At 40.6% G+C, this 14,140-nt stretch overlaps 1 pseudogene; it reads left to right on the forward strand.

Annotated features, from left to right (window-relative positions):
* Window positions 1-8,806: 8,806 nt before the first annotated feature.
* On the forward strand, window positions 8,807-11,058 carry LOC142447002 (RNA N(6)-adenosine-methyltransferase METTL16-like; annotated as a pseudogene).
* The last annotated feature ends 3,082 nt before the right edge of the window (window positions 11,059-14,140 follow it).

The raw sequence follows: 14,140 nt of genomic DNA on the forward strand, positions 1-14,140 counted from the left end.
GCCGCTTGTTTATCTTCAAGCCTTTAAGACCCTAGACACTGTGTCTTTTGATAGCAAGGCACCATCAGCTTTCTTCACCACATTTGCTTATTCACCCGCTTTGTCTTCAGCGGTTGTGTTGGGAGGGTGAGCATCATAGAATCCCAATTTAATATAAGGAAGTATTCTGATCAATGGCATTCTTGTATGGTTAATGCACAAGTGTAATGGTTTCAGTTTATTTCCATTGTGATTATGGTTGACTATTGGTTTTGTATAAATTCCAAAAGAGAACTCCAACCTTACTGCCAACCAGTCCATTTTGACTCAGTGTAACCTTATAAGCCATAATAGAACTGTCTCTGTGGGTTTCCAATACAGTACAGATTTTGGACAGGAGAGCTATATCTTTCTACTATAGAGCAGCTGGTGGATTTGAACTGCCAGTCACATGTACATGCTTTTAATCATGTTTAGGAATTTCTTTTCTCTTAGTATTCTATTGAATGCTAGTTTTGTGAAATGCTTTTTTTTGTATCAATAGACAGAATCACATGGTCATCTCATTTGTTTTACTACCTGGTAAATTAACTTGACTGTTTTTCTAATATGTTGGTTATGAAATATTACTTATTTGATATGCTCTTAAGGTTTTTTGGTAGGACTTTGTTGAAGTATATTTCTTCATAGTATTGTGTGATTAACCTTTTTATTTCTATTGACTTTTTGATTCAGTTATTTTTTTCTTACCTTAATTATGTTATCTGCCTCTTTTGCTTCCTCTGTTAAATTTGCCAGTGCTTTCTTTACTTCATTAATTTTTGCAAGAATCACCTTCTAGTCATGTTGTTTCTTTTTTTTCTATTTTCCTGTTTCATTTATATCTGCTCTAATATCTATTATTTATTTTCTTCTGATAATTGTAGGCTGGTTTGGAGGCTTTTTCTCATCATTGATTTTTGCCTTTAAGGTTTTTACTTTTGTTCTTTTTTCTTTATTTATGAATGTGCTATAAATTCACCTCTGACCACTGCTTTTGATGTGTCTCGAAGGTTTTGAAATATAGAGATCTCATTCTTATTTGATCATATTAAAATTAAGAATCACTTTCATAGGTAGGCAAAACAACAGTAATGGAGACAAATCAAAAAGAAAATAAAATTTAAGAAAAAGATTATTTTTTTAAATATCAGAGAGCATACATAACTCCAGGTCTGTCCACTGACCTTTTGACTCTCTCCCCACTGGTCCTGTGGCATTCTGGGAACTGTCCCTGCTGGCCTGAAGTCTATTTGGGGGATCCTCAGAGGCTTTGTGACTTGGCTTTTTTTCCTGTTGCTGATGTGTGATGGTCCCTTCCTGGTTTACCCGACTGTGGGTGGGTGGTCAGACCAGATTCATTCCCCACCATGTGTCTTCAGTATTGTCCTCTGTCGTGGTATGTGCCAGTGAGGGGACATCATGTCTCAAGCTATTGTCTACCTACAACCTTTTCTGTGCCTTAGCAGCTCTGAGCAGGGACACAGTCCTCAAGGCTTGGTGAGCCAGTATGGGGTCTAGTCCCTCACTCTTTCTTTTTCCTTCTTGGCTTGTTCCTGTGTGGCCATGGCAGTCTGTCCCTTCTCCCAAAACTGTAGGTTTAGTGTTGTAACACACACTTCTAGGGAAGGGTTCTGTTTGGCTCTGATTGGGGCCAATGCTGTATACCTCTCTATTCATGATTTTCTCCATGTGGTTACGATGCCCTCTGGTTTGATGTGCCATGGTCAGGTTTGCATACCCTCTTCTTGGGTGGATTAGTCCCCTGCTCCACCAATGCCATCATCTCCTTCTCCCCGCCCCCTATTTTCGCCCCCACCCCTTTCCCTTTCTTTGTTGGGATGACATATACATCCTTGAGTTTGGTCTTTCCCCACCTTAATGCCTGTACTTCAACCCATATAGTGTGAGATAAGTGGATTTTCTTCTATACTTACTGTACTGATTACACTTACCTCTGTGGACTCGTGTTGTATTTGTCCTTCTATTATTGGCTGACCTTGACTAGCATAATTTCCTCCAACTCTTTCCATGAGAAGATATGCTGTTGTGATCATCGTGCTTTTTAGGAATACATAGTACTCCATTGTGTGTATGTGCCAGAGGTTACTAATTCACTCTTCTATCGATAGACATTTAGGTTGTTTGCAATTATTTACAATTGTGAATTGTGCTGTAATAAGTCTTGGAGTGCAGTCCAGTGGTCATGGTCTATTTATTACCTATTCTGGGTATATGCCCAGTAGAGGGATTGCTGGTTCTATTTGCTTTAAATATTGCCAGATGGCTTTCCACAGTGCCTATGTGTATCTACATGACTGCCAGCAGTGGAGAGGAGTTGCTATCTCAACATATCGCCTCCAATATTTGTTGTTCTCTGATTTTCTGATTTGGGCTAGTTATGTTCAAGGGTATCTCATGGCTGTATTAATGTTCATTTGTCTGATAGCTAATTATTGGGAACATTTTTTCATGTTTATTGGTCATTCAGGTCTCCTCCCTAGTAAACCTTCTGTTCAGGTCCTTTGCCTGCTTCTTCAGGGGTAACTCTTTTCTATTTTTGAAGACTAGGAGGGTATTGTAGATTTTAATAATAAGACCTTTGTCTTTGTGTCATTGCTAAAAATCCTCTCTAAGCCAGTGGGTTCTCTTGTTAGTCTCTTGAAATTGTTAGCGCTACACAGGTGTTTTATCCTTAATATAGCCCATTTGTCCATTTCAGCTACATCTCTGTATGTGCCCTTCCCTATTGCAGTTAGCCTATGTACTACCTATGCCAAAGTTCTTGGGTTTCTTCTGATTCCTCTTCATTGATGGTCCTGATAGTCTGGGGTCTTACTTCTAGGGTTGTGATAGTCATGGGAAGAAAGCCCTAAGAGAAAGCAATGGGACCAATGACTTGGGGGGAGAAGGAAGTGAGGGAACAGAACAGTAAGCAAACAACACCATAGATAGGGGACCAATTAGGAAATTAAAATCAACAATGAGGAGGATGTAGAGATCCTGGTGTTGTTAGAGCAACTAATCTAGCTGAGAGAATTACTAAGAGGCAGAAGAAGAATGAGCATGACAGTGGGACAGAAGAAAGATAAAAGGAATCAGAGGAAAGAACTAGGAAGCAAAGCTATGGGTAGAGGTATAAACATAGGTGTGTACATATGTAAATACATTATTTCATAAAATAGAGGTATTTGCCTATGTACATTTATTTATATGGCAACACATTGAGGAAGTGGATGGACTTTGAGCCTCTGCTCAAGTCCTCCCTCAATGCAAGAACACTTTGTTCTAACAACCTGGTAGTCTATGATGCTCACCCTCCTTACATGATTACTGAAGACAAAATAGGTGTATAAAAAGTGTGGTGAAGAAAGCTGATGGTGCCTGGCTATTACAAGTGGGTCTTAACAGCTTGAAGTAAAACAAGTGGCCATCTAAGAGATTAGTAATCAGCCCACATGGAAGAAACACACCAGCCTGTGTGATCATGATGTGTCAATGGAATCAGGTCATAGGAATAAGAAAACCCAAAGCAAATGATATATATTAATGATAATTAGGAGGGTAAGAGCAGAGACCAAAGCCCATCTCTAAACAATAGGACATCTCTTCAGAGAAGGAATACAAAGAAGGGATGAATCAACAAGAGTGCAGTATAGCACCGATGAGGCTTCACACACCCCCTCCCAATACCATGACCCCAGTCCTGTCTTTAAATTCAGGCTAGACTAGAGCATATACACTGGTGCAGATAAAATCTCACAACACAGAGAATCCAGGTTAGAGGAGCAGGAGTGTAAAGGGACGGAATGTGGAGAGGGGAGGAAGGGGAAATAATTGAAATGATTGACTCATAACCCCTTCCACCCTCCCACCAAGGGGAATGAACAATAGAAACGTGGGTGAAAGTAGATAGTGATGGGTGTAAGATATGAAAATAATTATAATTTATCAAGGGTTCTCAAGGGCTGACGGGTGAGGGAAGGAAATGAAAGAGAGTGCTGATACCAAGGACTCAAATGAAAGTAAATATTTAGAAAATGATGGCAACATATGTACAAATATGCTTGATTCAATTGATGTGTTGATTTTTATTCTTTCTAAGAGCCCCCAATAAAATTATCTTTAAAAAAATCTACTTGAAAGAAATGCAAATGTACTTTGTTGTAAAACAATAAGAATTTCACTATTGAAGAAAAAATAATGGCCTAGGACCTGCCCTACCAAAGATTTTATCAAAAGATCTAAAAAAAGAAACAAAGATTGGGAATAATATTGAATAATAATTTCTCAGATAAAGGGTTATTCTCCTAACTCTATAGAAAATGAGAGCCTCTTTACAAGAAAAATACAAATAACCCAATCAAAAACAGGCACAAGAGATGAAAACATCATTTACCAAAAATGACATCCAGACAGCCAACATCTATCACTAATAATAAGATGAATACAAATGGGAAAAAAAAGAGATCCACTGCAAACTGACACTTTTAACAAAACTCAGTAAAACAGAAAAATAATTTAATCCTGGAAAGGAAGCATAGAAATCAGATTGCTTTTACACTATTGATAGAACTGTAAAATTGTACAACCACTTTGGAAGCTAGTATGGAATTTCCTTAAACAAAGGCAAATACAAAAACCTTGAGCTCCAGGATGGGAAACAGAATTGAGAAGAGAGTCTATATGGATAAAGTCTCAACACTCATACACTAAGGAATCGGAAGGCCAAGGCTCCTGTAGAGGAAACATTCATGTTCATGTGTTAGATATGTGTCGCACTAACATTCTCCTAAGTAAAAGTTATGCCACAATGTCCCCCATAATAATTCCAAGTTTATGATGCTACTTGCAAACACATGGTTTGCCACTATACTCATGAATGTCAACTGCTTGAAGGCTATCTGCCTGAAGGTTGTCTGCCATCAAGAGCAATCAGCCCTTATTGTCTGTCCCACTCCCTTTGGAAAAGGATCATAAAATGATGGTTTTCCCCTGGAGAAGAGCTCAAAGACACCTAAGGTCAAGCCAGATGAGAGATGATCAAGTTTTGACTGCCATCTTGATTTTAGAGCCTTCCCATCTTGTTTCATGTGTGCCTACCTGTCACATGTATACCTCTAGTGCCTTACATTCCTATTGCGTAGATAACCCTAGCTCATCCCCCTCACATTACATGTATACCTCTTGTACAAGCTTACCATGGCTTGCTTGCCCAAGGTTATATAACTCTCTGAGTCAATAAAGCATGGTTGCATTCTGATTCTGGTCATCATGGAAGGCCATGAGCCCTACCATGGTTTATCTTGCTCACTTCCTGTAAGACATCCCCAAAGAGAAGCCACATGGACCTACCCCGATGTAGCCCTGCAGCACCCATGGAGCAGCCATGTGGAGATCTCTGACAGTGCTGAGATGCTTACACATTCACTGATTTGGCTTTCCTCCTGCAATTGGCATCATTGGGTGTGTTTTGTGAGATGGAGGAGGACTTTGTGGATTGGTGTCAGACATATAGATTAATGTTGGATTTGTGAGCTTGGCAGCACTTGGTTGGGTTGTTTATCTTAATTTGCACTTACTCTTTATATAAAACTCTCTCTTTTACATATGAGTTTCCATAGATTTGGTTCTCTAAAGTATCCAGACTAACAGAAACACCTATATTTACTGCAGCAACTTTTGTAATAACAGCATGGAGACAATAAAAAAACTGTAGAGCAGTGGTTCTCAACCTTCCTAATACTGCAAAACTTTAATACAATTCCTTATGTTGTGGTGGCCCCCAAACCAATAATTTTCATTGCTACTTCATATCTGTACTTTTGCTACTGTTATAATTGGGCAACCCCTCTAAAAGTGTCGTTCAACTCCCAAAGGGGTCACGAACAACAGGTTGAGAACCCCTGTAATAGAGGAATATATAAACAAACTTTGGTACATTCATACAATGTAATATTATGTATCAATGAAACAATGAACATTCTCTTAAATACTGAAAGCCATGGACAAAACTAGAACATTATGTTTAGCAAACTCAGTCATTCTTACAAAGATAAATATTTAATAGCATTGTTAAAATAAAAATAAGAAAGAAAAAGCACTGTGTTTTTTACACAAAAAGATAAGACTTGGATGACTATGAGAAAGCCAAGGGAGAGAGAAGAAGGTGGGAGGAAGGAGGAAGGAGGGATGCTGAGGAAGGAGGGAGGAAGTATGAAGCAAGGAGGGGGAGAGAACCACATTTATGGGGATTTAACGTGATCTCCTTGCTGATTTCATCTGTTGAAATGGGCTGTGTAACTACGTACAGTGTGCTTCTTTTAAAACGGAAAGAAAACACCCTCAAGATTTCTTATCCCTCGGCCTAACTAAATATTTGTCTGAGTTGCTAAAAATAGGAGGAAAAGTAAACTAAAATGGACTGGCTGTTTTTAGTGAGGTATAAGTTCCTTTCAAACATATGAAAAAGAAAAATCAAGGATTTTAATTTGGGAGTAGAGCCAATGAACAGTGAATAATTTTATGTTTTATTTCTATAATATCTACAGAAATAGAGAACAAAGAATGATTTTGTACATGTCATTCAATTCCTCTTAAAACATCTTCCATTAGCTTAGCAATTTTATAGTAATTAATTAACCAAATTGGCACATTCTTATTCCCTGAAGTTCATGTTTTACTTAGCTTTTCTTTACTTTTACCTAAGACAATTTTCCTTGCTCAGGATCCTGTTCAAAATATGGCATTACATATAGATGATATTATATGAAGTGGCTCATGCAATCAACTATTGATTCAGTAAAAGAAAATATATATATAAGAAAACTTTCAATGAAATATTTCCTTTTTGACTAATTATTTCCTTTGCAAAGATTCTGACAGAAAATTCGATAGTAGGTGTCAATCAGAGGTGAGGCATCATACTTACGATGTTTGTGTATCCCCTTGTATTTACTTTATTCACCACTGAAATCCTCATCTGAAAATTAAATGACTGGAGCCTCTATCCTTTGGAATTAAAGCTTTAGCTTTCAACTTTTAAAATTGCTGCTCTAAGGTCTTTCTCCAAACTGCTTTTGAATGAGCCCGATTCCCCTCCAAATGATCCTGAGGTGCCAGAAAGCAATGAACTTCAAATTTCCTAAAAATTCTCTGCTGGGTAATCTTATGCTAAACAATTTACCTCTGCTGTCTCATTTAACTCTCTCAACAAATGTGAGCTAAATTATATTTTCAGATATTAGTTTAAATATTATTCTTGCAGGCCAACTATGAGGAAGTCCCTTTTCAATAATTTAGACTGCATTTTATGGAGCTCTAGATTAGAGATGCGTTAGGGTTCTTCAGAGAAATAAAACCAGGACAGGTATGATTTTAGATAGATAGATAGATACATACATACATACATACATACATACATACATACATACAACATAAGAAATAAAAAGCCAATTAGCACACAGAGCAATACAAATGGCTCAGTTCAACTCACTTCTGATGAGATAGTTAATACACTGGCAGTCCTTCAACTCACAAGGGCTGCTGGGTGCAAGTCAAGGAAGCAGATGGCTGAGTCTTCTGTAAAGTAACACAGGCAGTCTGGCCACAGGCAGCAAACAGCAGGGCAGGTCACCAACAGTCAGCCAGGTGACAGGGTCCGACAGTTCCCAGCCCAAGTGCTGTATACACCAGCAGTGTGGCTAAGTTTGAAGGAACCTCAAACTATAGCAACACAGTCCATGGGTTGGGTGTCCCACAGGTAGTGTAGCTTCCAAGTTGAGGCAGAGAACTAGCTAAGGCAGTCTCACACTGGTCCAATCATCATAGAGCAAGAGCTAGAAAGGTGAGGCTCACCGAGCCATTTATCTCTTTGCCCTTCAATTAAACTGCAACCTTATTGACCCCACATATTTTTATTGACCAGGTTGGCACAATAAACCCATCTATCACAAGGAATCTTGATGATTTTTGAGGTGGTTAATAGAACTGATCAGGGAATTACTATTCTATTATTTTTACCAATATTACAGAGGAAATTTTTTTCAGTTATATTTTCAGTAAGTTTTATTATTATTATTATTATTCCTCCCTATGTTTTGTATAAGACCGACATGTATGTATATTTAATATTATTTATGAGAAACTTAATTCTAAATTCCAATTAACAAACTTTATGTTTTCTAAAACAAAAATTCCTTTAGTATTAGTAAAGCTGATAAGGTACAGATTTTGATTCTCAAATTGGTGACTTTAAAATTTGTTTATGCTACATTCTAGTCCTGGTATTTGGGACATAGTTCCTTCATGTGAAAAACTAGAATTACATCAATATAAAGGATCTTAGTAAAGATAAAATAAGGTTCTTAGCACAAATATTGATAATACATTTGCTTTTATTTTATTCAAAGCACAACTCAGACAATTCTAAATAATGTGAACCTAACCTAATATTTCTAACTTGTAGTATTAATTTGTATTGAATTCACAAAAAATCGTCTTTTAATGTACCTTTGTATCTTGATTTCTAATGTATTATTAGATTTACATATTCAGTGTCTCTAAATAATCTCATGTTCCTTAGATATAGAGACACTTTTTAGTTTTAGAGGCTTGCTTAAGGGTACAAGAAGAGATCCCAAATCCCATGCTGGGGACGGGGCAAGATGGCGGCGCATGGGGAGCGTAGCCTTCCGCGTTTCTGGGAGCCGCGCATGGCTGCGGCTTAGCGCTGCGGGGTTGCGGAGGCCCGTGCCGGAGTTGGTCTGGACAGAACATCCGCCTCCGAGATGGCTCTGAGTAAATCAATGCATGCAAGAAATAGATACAAGGACAAACCTCCTGATTTCGCCTATCTGGCATCCAATTACCCAGATTTTAAGCAGCATGTCCAGATACACCTGAATGTAAGAGTGAGCCTCAATTTTAAAGACCCTGAAGCAGTCAGAGCTCTGACTTGTACTCTCCTAAGAGAAGATTTTGGACTTTCTATTGATATTCCGTTGGAGAGACTAGTCCCCACCGTTCCTTTGAGACTCACCTATATTCATTGGGTCGAAGATCTGATTGGTCACCAGAGCTCTGACATCATTACTCTGCGAAGAGGAATTGATATAGGTCTATGGATTTTAATTCTTTCCTGATCAAACAAAAGTTACATAAAATTTCCAACATCCAAACTTCATAATTCCCTACTGAGTGCTGCTGTGTGGAGGAAACTGACCACAGATTATACTGCTCTCTGGTGTGCCAGGCTGCTCTGCTATCGGCTTCTCTTGGAAGGACTGTCTGTGTCGCCCGGGGCAAGAGGGAGAGAGAGGTGCGTGCTCCCAGGGCTCCGTGAAGGACAGCCAGCCGAGTTCTGACTTGCTTTTCAGAGTCCAGCGGCGGTGCCTGCCTTAGAGGGCATTATTATTTTCACTTTGCATCTGGTGTTCGCACAGTAGTCCCCAGGTGGGGTTTTGTGGTCATGACCACTTCATAAAAGATCTTGTAGACTTGAATACTGTCAGGAATACTTTTGGTGACTATTGGTTAGAAGATATTGAAACCAAAATTAAGGGGAAGAAAAGTCATCAAGTTAAAGGAAGATACTCTTTTCATCGTAAACGTTCACAATTGGAGGAGACTGTCCGTATGATTTGCTTAAGAGAGTAAGAGATTCAGAAGGAGATGGAGCCAGGGTACTGGGGCATCCTGCATCTATCCCTTGCTTGGAGCAACTTTAAATGGCTGGTATTTCCTGGCCACCGAAGTGGATGACATGTGCTTCAACTATGCAAAGAAAAACGTGGAGCAGAATAATTTATCTGATCTCATAAAAGTGGAAACAGTACCCCAGAAGACACTCTTGATGGATGCTCTTCAAGAAGAATGTGAGATAATATATGATTTTTGCTTGTGCAACCCTCCGTTTTTTGCCAACCAATTGGAAGCCAAGGGTGTAAATTCTCGGAATGCTCGAAGACCCCCACCAAGTTCTGTGAACACTGAAGGTATCATAGAGATCGTGGCAGAAGGAGGTGAATTAGAATTTATCAAAAGGATCATCCATGACAGTTTACAACTTAAAAAAAGATTAAGGTGGTATAGCTGTATGCTGGGCAAGAAATGCAGCCTGGCTCCTCTCTGGGAAGAGCTGCGCATTCAAGGGGTTCCTAAAGTCACCGACACCGCGTTCTGTCAAGGTTGGACCAAGAGATGGGCTTTGGCATGGAGTTTTTCTGATGATGTGACAGTACCGTCCCCACCAAGTAAACGAAGACAACTGGAGAAGCCTCGGAAGCACGTTACGTTCGTGGTGTTAGAGTCTGTGATGAAGGAGTTATCCCTCAAAGCTTGTCTTTGGGCTCCGAGACCACAGAAGGCATAGTCGTGGTGACGGCGTGGATTGAAAAAATTCTCACTGATCTGAAGATCCAGCATAAATGAGTTCCTTGTGGGAAGGAGGAAGTGAGCCTTTTCCTAATGGCCATGGAAAACTCATGGATTCATTTAAGGAGAAAGAAAAGAGACCATGTGAGACAATTGAAAGTAGTTCCCTGAGCTCCTGAGGGCGTGATCCAGGCCTTGGGAGAAAAAAAAAGCTACCACCCCCCAAAGAGTCTGGCTGTAGCCAAGATTTGGCCCAGGAGAGTACCCCATGCGGGCCTGCTCTAACGGAGAGCCAGTCTGTCTTTGTTGAGGGCCACCTCCCAGTCGAGCATGCCCTTTCCCATGAAGAAAAGCCAGAGTCCATGGTGGATGAAAGGAGCGAGGGAAAGAAGGAAGGGGTGGAGGTTTGGGAACCTTGCCAAGGTTCACGCAATGGAGCCCCGGACCGGGAGGCATCTGAGCAGTTCAGCAACCCGATGGTGGACAGGGGGAGCTCGCTCCAGGGAGTAGGCTGAGCAGTATCTCTTTAAGTGTTTGATCAACGTTAAGAAAGAGGTGGATGATGCCTTAGTTGAAATGCATTGGGTTGAAGGCCAAAACAGGCATTTGATGAACCAAGTCTGTACCTAGATCCCTAACCAGATTTTCCGACTTGTGGCTAATTAACGTTGCACATACTCTTTGCACAGCTGGGACAGTGTCTTTAGAAGCAGCTTGCTTTGGGAGGCCAGAAGGAATCCCACCACTGGTCCCCATTAGTGTCATTAAATGGAATATTCTGAGAACAGAAACAAACTCGTATTAAAGCCAGCCCCCCTCCTAAAAAAAAAAAAAGAGATCCCGATGTCAAATATAATTTAAGAAGATATTTCTTAAGTCTTTAACGGGACAAAGACAACACCAAGAAACAGAAACAGCATCCATTTGAGAGAGGCCATTGGCACAAGGTTAAAATGGCATCTGGGATTCAGAGTCAGGATGCTAATTATTAGGGCATGGACCAAAAGGAAATGTCTCAACTTTATGACTGGTGGCAGATCAATGCATCACAGTTACAGGTGGGCCTACAGAAGGAAAATTGGGACCCTGATTGGGATGCTACCGTTGTTATATAGAAGGGTTTACAAAATTGGTCCAGGGCTTTCTGATCAAGGCAGTCAGAGCACAACTGATAGGGTCGGACTCATGACTATGCAACCCCCTGTATGCATGTTGAGGCAAAGCCCCAATAAAATGATCTCCATAAAAGACACACCCAAGCAAGCCCCTACAAGAAAGACTGCCCCTCCCTGGGCTAGCCTGATGTACTTCCCAATGTACTCTGCCGCAGGCCAGACTTATCCAGTACCATGGTTCATGAAAATGGCAATTGAGGCTTAATCTACATAAGGACTCTTCAAAAGGATTTTGGGCTGTCACTGCCATCCACAGACCTTTGCAAACTAGGGTACTTAGAATTTAAGATCTGATACAGGCTACAGGTTTAGATTTGATCTCAAGTTTATTCTTATTTTTCCCTCAAATAAATCCAGTTGCCCTTAAACGGATTCTGATTCATGACAATCTATGTCTGTCAGAATAAAACTATGTTCCATAGGATTTTAAATGGCTGATTTTTCAGAAGTACTTTGTCAAACTTTCCTTCCAAGTCATGTCTGGATGGATTTATAAGGGTTCTTGAATGGGTAATACCTCAGTTCTTGGCTTCGCACAATGAAAAATTTCATGCTGAAGCCCATTTTGTAGTCTCAGTCAGTTTTTACGAAGGACAGGTTGAGTTTCAGGTTTTACAGTCTCAAAGGGGTTCACAACTGGGAATGAGCAACTTTGTGGAAGAGAACCTGCAGGAACGGAGCTGGGGATGGGGGCGGGGATGGGGGCCCAAGGGGTCGAGGGAGCAAGGAGCAAGAGTGCAGGGCCAAGAACACTGGGCCAGAGAACAAAGGGGTGTGACAGAGAGTTCCAGAGCATGCTCCCTGCCTTTATTCTAGCCCACCCCCTGGCTGGGGAAGGCATGGTTGAAGGTATTGGTTGATCCCAATGACTGGGTTGAGCCCACCTGGGTGATGTCATGAGCCTGGGCTTGGTTTGGACCATTCAGGTGTACCTTCCACCTGGCTCAGGAGCTCTCTCCGGCCTAAATTCCAACCTCAGTCCTTGGCTTTGCAAGAGAAAGATTTCACGCTGAAGCTGGGCTCGTGATCCAAGTGAATTTAATGAGAGTTAAAGAAGCTTCAGGTTTTACGTGGCACCCATAGGATTCCTTTGACCATGCGGCCTGGCAGAGACTGCTCAGGGTCACACAAGGATCTCCCTCCCAAGTTTTCCTCTGTAACAAGACCACCAGACAAGCTAAGACAAGCCCCTCTCCCTCTGGATTCCTGCCTTTTCAAGGATTCCTGGGGAGGCGTGGCGAACGACCCCAGGTCTATCCCATTGGCTGAATTGCAATCACCTGGCCCAGGTGGGCCGCTCCAGGTGTAACGCCCATCTGCGCCCACTGGCGGGAAAATCCAGCTTTGTCCTATGCTGGCTCTCCTGGGCATGCGTCAATGGACTTCCCAATCCCTAGGCTAAGCTACCTAACAGAGCTTGAGTAAGAGCCTGCTCAGTTTGGTAGCTCATGGGTATTTAATGGTTCCTGATTTCCTTCCAGCCTCCTTTATGGGGACCTTTACAAGCGTGGGAGGGACAACCCCCTTGTCCCTTTATCTTATCATACCTCACAGTTTCAAACCTCATGCTTTGGTAGCCAGAAGCCTTAACTCTTTGCACTCCCCATAGATGTCTCTCTTTCAAATGCTCTTATCATTAGCTCCTTGATGGTTGATTGCAGCCACCCATCTTGTCTTCTCAATCAACAATTAGTGGACTCTTGTGGAGGGATTAGCAGCCCTGGTCTGTAGTCAGCAGTTTAAAAACATCAGCTGTTCTGAGGGAGAAAGATGAGGCTACGTATTCCCGTAAGCAGTTCCAGTCTTGGAAATGCACAGGGAAGTTCTACTCTGTCCTATAGGGTTGCTGTGAGCGATGGTAGGGAAGGTTTTTTGTTTTTATTATTATTATAATAGGTATTATTATTATTTTAGTAATGTGTTTATTTATATTATTCGATAAGTACTACATATTTTTAGAGATTAAATATCCCTCCATATGTCCATAATATATAGGCTTTATTTTACAATAGCATTTTGTGCTAACAAAACACATGAATGGAAATGATTGTAGTTTATTATGAAGCAATCGTTTTCTTAGGAGGAACTTTTTTTGTTGTTGTTTTGAATAAGTCAGTACTGCTGATGGCAGTAAGTCTTGTTTTGAGTTGAGAGAGTGATCTGGTCCATTTTCAGTTCAAATCTAGTCTTGATTGTCTATGTTTTCCATCAGTGGTTCATTGGAATGGTTCTTTTACCTGCCCACGTGCAGGAGCTGGTTACCCGGACAGCTAGAAAAACAAAATGAGACCATATCTCAAACTGTTTTCCTTGTCTCACATTAATGTAGCTTTCTTTTTTCTAAGACCAATCTTCAACTGTGCCCCTAAATACATCACTTCCTAATCTCTATTATGTATTATGCTTGCATTCTTACTTTTGTATTATAATTTTAATGCATTTTTCATATTAAAAGACAAAACCCTTCCCCACTTGTCTTATTTTCAGCAGTGTTCTATCTACTTCACACTCATGCCTTCCCTACCCCCCGTTGTCATACCCAGATATCTCAAAATGTATGATGACCCAGGATG

This window comes from Tenrec ecaudatus, chromosome 4 (assembly GCF_050624435.1).
Source record: "Tenrec ecaudatus isolate mTenEca1 chromosome 4, mTenEca1.hap1, whole genome shotgun sequence".
Lineage (NCBI taxonomy): Eukaryota > Metazoa > Chordata > Mammalia > Afrosoricida > Tenrecidae > Tenrec > Tenrec ecaudatus.